We start from the raw sequence: 5,900 nt of genomic DNA on the forward strand, positions 1-5,900 counted from the left end.
TCAGAGAGAGAGAGAGAGAGAGTTGGAAGGGCCTATCCCAAAATGAAATTTTAAAAATATAAACAATTTTTTGGCTGTCCTGGGGATTTTACTGTGCCTTTGCATTAAGCTACATCCCCAGCATTTTTTTTAGTGGTACCAGGGATTGAGCTCAGGACCTTATGCTTGTGAGGCAGACATGACACCACTGAGCTAAATTCCCAGCCCCAATTTTTCTTTTCATTTTTGAGACAGGGTCTCAATAATTGTCACTAAGTTTCTCAGGCTGCGCTTGAACTTGTGATCCTTCTACTTCATCTTTCAAGAGTGTTGGAATTACAGGTATGTGCCACCACACCTAGCTATAAACTGGATTTTTTGACGATTGTGATGTATATATAACCTTGGACTTGTGTTTTCAACAATTAATTATTGGTAACAGGAGCTCAGAAGATAAGACCATTTGAGTTCATATATCCAAACATAAATTCTCACAGCCTCACATTTATACCTCACGGATTCTTCTAAGGCTCCAATGACTTTGTACATGCTCTGTGTTATAACCAAGGTGCATCTTTTCTGAAATAGGTCATGAAGTTTCCCACTAGAAGAGATGGATAACAGAAAGGAATTCTATTTAGGTCTTCAGCTCATTTTTTAAAGAATGAGCTCTTTAGAGTAGAAAGAGGCAAGGTCAATCGAATCTAATGCGGGCATGAAGAATCATCTGCCCCAAAGAAAGCTACTCTATACTTTTGAGCACATTCCTCTGAGAGAGCTAGAATTTATTGGCACTCCTCTCCTGGAAGCCAACACCCATGAATGCTGACATCTGTGTATACCTACAATTCCGTAAGCATTTGGCTTGGACAAGGTCCTGGTGACTTGATCCCCTGCCACCACAGAGCTTCTCAATAGGGGCTCATCAGGGCCTAAGGGCAAGCGAGGGCAGTGCCTCACAGGATGAGGGGGGGACGCAGGCCCAGCTAAGGGAGGAAAGCTGAAGTAGATTCATCGGAACCCTTCTAACTTCTGCTCCCTCTCCCCGCTCTAAAACGCTTCAGACCACACCCCGGAGCCTGCTTTGCAGTCTCAGGAAATCAGCCTGTGTTGATCTTCAGCAGCATTACAAACAAGAGAATTTTAAAAAATGAGCAAGACAATACAAATCACTGAAAAGAAATCGAACAGGAATTACCAGACTCTCATGCATGGTAAGGGTAAAAAATGTGGAATCAAACTTCTGCTTGAGTTATTTATGTGTGAGAGAATAGGGGGTGTGTGTGTTTACTGATCTGTGATATAAATGTCTTTCTCATGTCTTTCTTGGTGTGAGTCAGATTCACGCTTGTCACGACTTCCATTTCCCAGCCTCCTGCCTCTCCTTGGCCTCATTTCCTTTCTTTTCTGTCTATATTGGACTCCTAATCAATCACTTCCCGCTAGCTCACAACCCTCTCTGCCCATGGGCTGCTGGAGTCTCCCTGAATCCCCTCCCCAAGCCGTTTTCCATTCCTTCTCCCAGGCTCCTGACGACTAACAGATAAAATGATACACTGTGCTTCACCGTCACCTCCGAACCTGTCACTTGTTCCCACTCAGCTCCCGGCCTGCTGTGCCATTTTGTATAAGCTTCGCAAAGTCTAAGAGCTTCAGGTTTGTTGTCTGCAAAGCGGGAGAGGGGTGGGTGACAAGGCACGGAGTTGCTGTGAACGCTGACAGAACTAAAGACCTTCTAGATGCTCAGCAGAAGGTCTCTCATTGCAACAGCCTCTTTGCTCTGAAATAAACTGTGATTTCTCCCCTCTGCCGGCCTCTTGGGAGCTTTCGACAGCGCTGCCATGCTCTACTTGCCAAATCCTTCCATCTCACCACACTTCAGTCTCTAATTTCTGAATATTCTTGTTCCACCAATGTCTCCGCTTGACTTTGCTCTCTCACCCCTAAGTGCTGTTGCTTCCAGGATGGGTCTCTCACAGACCTTCTTTGGTGTTGGACCTCACCCTACAGATGAGGCCAGTTCTTTAATTAATTATTTTTTTCTTAAGACTGGGTCTCCAACTCCTAGCAATCCTCCTGACTGCTGGGATTATATGTGTGTGCTACCACGGCCAGCCAGTTCTTTAAATGTCCAAATAGTTATTTGACTTCTGTGCTTCACGAACCCTTTTGTCTTCACAGCACAGGAACCCCAAGATAGCAGCTCCTCCTGTGACCACAATGCGGCCCAGCGCCTCAACAGAGGCTCAGAATATGAAGGTACTCTTTTCCTTTGAAAGAAATCACCATGTGACACATTTTAGTAACTTTAAAACAAACAGGGAAATAGATCTTTTGCAAATAGGGGACGGAGAGTTGGAGCGAGTAAGGAAAGAAGGAAAGGGAGTGATAAAAGAATGAAAGTGTGTTTTATAAATTGACCAACTCCCTATGATGAATGCAATCGTTATGTACAGCAAGTAGGTGCTAATATAAATAAAAATTTTTAAAAAGCAAAGAAAAAACACCTATAATTTCAAACTTAAAATTGTAAGAATAGTCAAAAGAATTCCCTATACCCTACATCCAGTTCAGTTAACAATTTCTCTCCCTTTCCTTTCAAAGCACCTCACCTTATATTTCTTAAGTATAAGGGTATTCTCTTACATAACCACAGCGCAATGATCAAATGCAGGAGTGTTAACATGAGTACAATGATGATTGTATAATATGAAGCCCATGTTTACATTTTGCCAATTGTTCTGTTCCATTATCTTTTACAGCACTTTTCTCCCTCCTCATCTGGGATCCAATCCAGGAGCCTGTCTTGCATTTGGTTTTCATGTCTTTTTAATCTGGAACAATCCCTTACCTGTCTTTGCCTTTGGGGACATTCACACCTTTGAAGAATATGGACCACTAGGTTTGTAGGATTTCTCTCAATTTGGCTTTGCCCAGTGTCTGTCTGTGGTTAGAGTCAGAGAATTGTGGGTAGGACTCATGGCTTGTGAGGCTAAGTCCTTCCCAGTGCGGCACATCAGGAGGCACTGGAGGTCAGTATGCCCCATTCATTGATGCTAACTTTGATCACCTGTCTATGGGGCTGGTGAGGTTTCTGCAGTGTGAACTTGTCACCTCCTCCTCCTCCTTCATAATTAGTGCTGTGGGGAGATTTGAGACTCAAGTATATGCCTCCTCAAACCCTCACCGAACAGTTTGGCATTTCTTGATGATTCTTGCTGAGCTCAGTTGTCTCTATGATGTCAGCAAAAAGTGCCAATCACTAACTCATGTCTTCTAATTTACTGTGTTCATGCTCCATCTTATTTTTATAAACGAATGAAAATGCAGTTTCAAAATTTGTATGCTGGAACAGGTGGTATAGCTCTGTGATACAGCGTATGTTTAGTACATGCAAAGCTCTGAGTTCATTCCTCAGCACACAAAGAAAACCCTGCAAAAATTCTATGCCAATGATAATAAAAGTAGAATTAGCCTATGTGTGTAGGCCTTTGGGCTTGCTCTGCTTGACCCATCTCAACATTATAGAATTACGATGCTACAAAGACTGTCCCAGACTCTTTTGAAATGTTGCTGATACAGGCTTTTGCTGTCATTTCAAGCTCTTCTTTTCCTATCTTTTTTTACTGAACCCAGGACCTCTTGCATGACAGGCAAGTGATCTACCACTGAGCTAGATCCCAAGCCCCATTTTAATCTTTAAGACTAAGATTAAAGTTTGTTTGCAATCAACATCCTCACATGTTATGGCTGTGGTTTTTGAAAAAGAATTCAGATGTGTGTGCATGTGTAAATCACATTCACATTCAGTTCCAACTAGATCTTTAACATTAATCCTAATCGGTCACACATACTATGCAGATTCCTTGGTCTGGCAGAGAAATTGCTTGTCATTACTTCTGGGAGGCTACCACCAAGGCCTGAAATGATGGGGACCTGTGGAGCCAGATCCTTCTCAGGTTCCTGCTGTCTTAGGTAATAGATGTTTGCTATCACCTTTATGAAGGTGAGCTAACTACCGCTGGAATAATAGGTGGGGCCTTCAACAAGGTCGCTTCTGCAATTGCACCACAGAAAGAAGGCTTCTGCCTCATCTCTCAGAATCGAGAAGCGGCTTCAGAATTGTTTGACTTCAGTCAAGTGGCTGCGTTTCAGCAAGCATTAAGCAAACATCACCTGTTCTGCTAGCCAAACATGCCTTCCTAGCACTAGTGCAAGAGAGGAATAAAAAGGTGGAGAACCTCAAGGATGTCTGGCCCTCTTCCATTTTCTACCTGGAAAAAATGTCTTCATCTTAATACTGCTGTTTGCTTATAACAATTGTGCCTTATATTATTTGCATCTTGGGGCCAGTGCTAACATAGCCATGTAACATAGCCATTTGAACAATGACTCACCCCTCAAGTCCTTTGAAAGACACCCTGACCATGAATTTGTTATGAAAACCAGGAGAAAAATTCTTCTGTTTCAATTGGACTTGTCCTTAAAAAAAGGCAGTCTCTGATGTGTAATGATAAATGATTAAAAAACCTTTATTTTGTTGCGTGGGGGGGGTGCTGGAGTTTGAAGCCGAGGACTCCTGTATAGAAGGTAAATGCTCTACCACTGAGCTACACTCTAAGTCCTGATCTCTTAAAAATGTTTTTAACTAGGGGGAAAAAAATATTTGAGCCCCAAATATGGTTCTAAAACCAAGGGAAAACATTGCTTGCTTTTATCAGTCATTTCAGAGGTGAGATGACTGAGCAATTTACCTTCATTAGCTTTGCTATTAGTAACACCTCTGATGTATGGTCACTATGGTAACAGATGTTCAAGCTGGTTGTCAGGAAGTGGGAGGCTGCTTTTGTTTCTCTCAAACCAGCTGAATTCAGCCACACTTTCTACTTTGCATGGGCCTGCTCAGGTACAATGATGACCTTTCAATAGTGAAGAGCCAAGAACTGCATCTTCAGATCACACTAACGCTGCCATTTTCTAAACTTGTGACCTGCTTAGAATCATGACATTCACCTGTGACTATACAGATCTTCCTGTCGCCAGTCACCTTCTCCTCTGCCTCAGACTCCTAAACGTTATCTTCAGAGAGGTAGTTTTGAAATTGGGGACAGGGCCCTCCCTCTTTATGATTTGTGGCTCAAGAACAAAATCTTTCTCTTGTGTAAAACTCATGTCAGTGCTTGGTATACAGAGCAAAATGGGTCTTATTCGGTATAGTTCAAGTATCAAAACAAAATGAAAAATATATTCTCTGACTTCCCTTGCTCTCTTTGGGTAATATTTTTGTTAGTTTCTTCTTTAACCCCCAATAAATGCAAAAATAGACATATATAATTTAATTTTTCAAAATTAACTTTATTGCTACATGCTACATTTTAAGTATACATTATGATCACATTCATCATTGGAGTTTGTATCTGTACATGATATACCTTGGTTCTTGTTTTTCCTCATTCTCCTGCCCTCCCTTCCACCCCTCCACCCCTCCCTATTTACAAAAGCTTTGTTTCTATTTTTTCCTTCCTCATAGTTTTTCTTTCTCTTCTTTTCCTTTTCCCCACCCCCCCCACTTCCCCTTCCCCTTTGAATCTTGGCTTCCTATTTCACATTCTCTTCTATACATTTTGGTCCTCATTTACATGTTCAGTTTCTCATACTAGAGACAATTTGGTATTTACACATGTGTCCTATTTGCTTCACTTAAGAGGCCTCCAGTTGCATCCATTTAGCTATAGATATCTTTATCATTCTTTATGGCTCAGAAGTACTCCATTTTGTATTTTTAAAAACCACATCTTCTTTATCCAGTCTCCAACGGATGGGCAAATGGGCTGTTTCCAAGTTTTAGCTATTACAAACTGTGCCGCTATAAACATAGGTGCGCATGTATCACTGTGATATGATGCTTTTAATTCTTTTGG

At 41.7% G+C, this 5,900-nt stretch overlaps 1 long non-coding RNA gene across 2 annotated transcripts; it reads left to right on the top strand.

Annotated features, from left to right (window-relative positions):
• The first annotated feature begins 786 nt into the window (after positions 1 to 786).
• LOC104855180 lies at positions 787 to 5,280 on the top strand. Of its 2 annotated transcripts, XR_004515863.1 has the most exons (4): positions 787 to 831; positions 1,044 to 1,193; positions 2,161 to 2,238; positions 2,742 to 5,280. It is a non-coding gene; the product is annotated as an uncharacterized LOC104855180 (long non-coding RNA). The 2 variants fall into 2 exon arrangements; XR_778333.2 differs by lacking the exon at positions 787 to 831 and having other exon boundaries at positions 867 to 1,193.
• Positions 5,281 to 5,900: the final 620 nt, after the last annotated feature.

This window comes from Fukomys damarensis, unplaced genomic scaffold, assembly GCF_012274545.1.
Source record: "Fukomys damarensis isolate Sample0158 unplaced genomic scaffold, DMR_v1.0_HiC HiC_scaffold_39, whole genome shotgun sequence".
Classification (NCBI taxonomy): domain Eukaryota; kingdom Metazoa; phylum Chordata; class Mammalia; order Rodentia; family Bathyergidae; genus Fukomys; species Fukomys damarensis.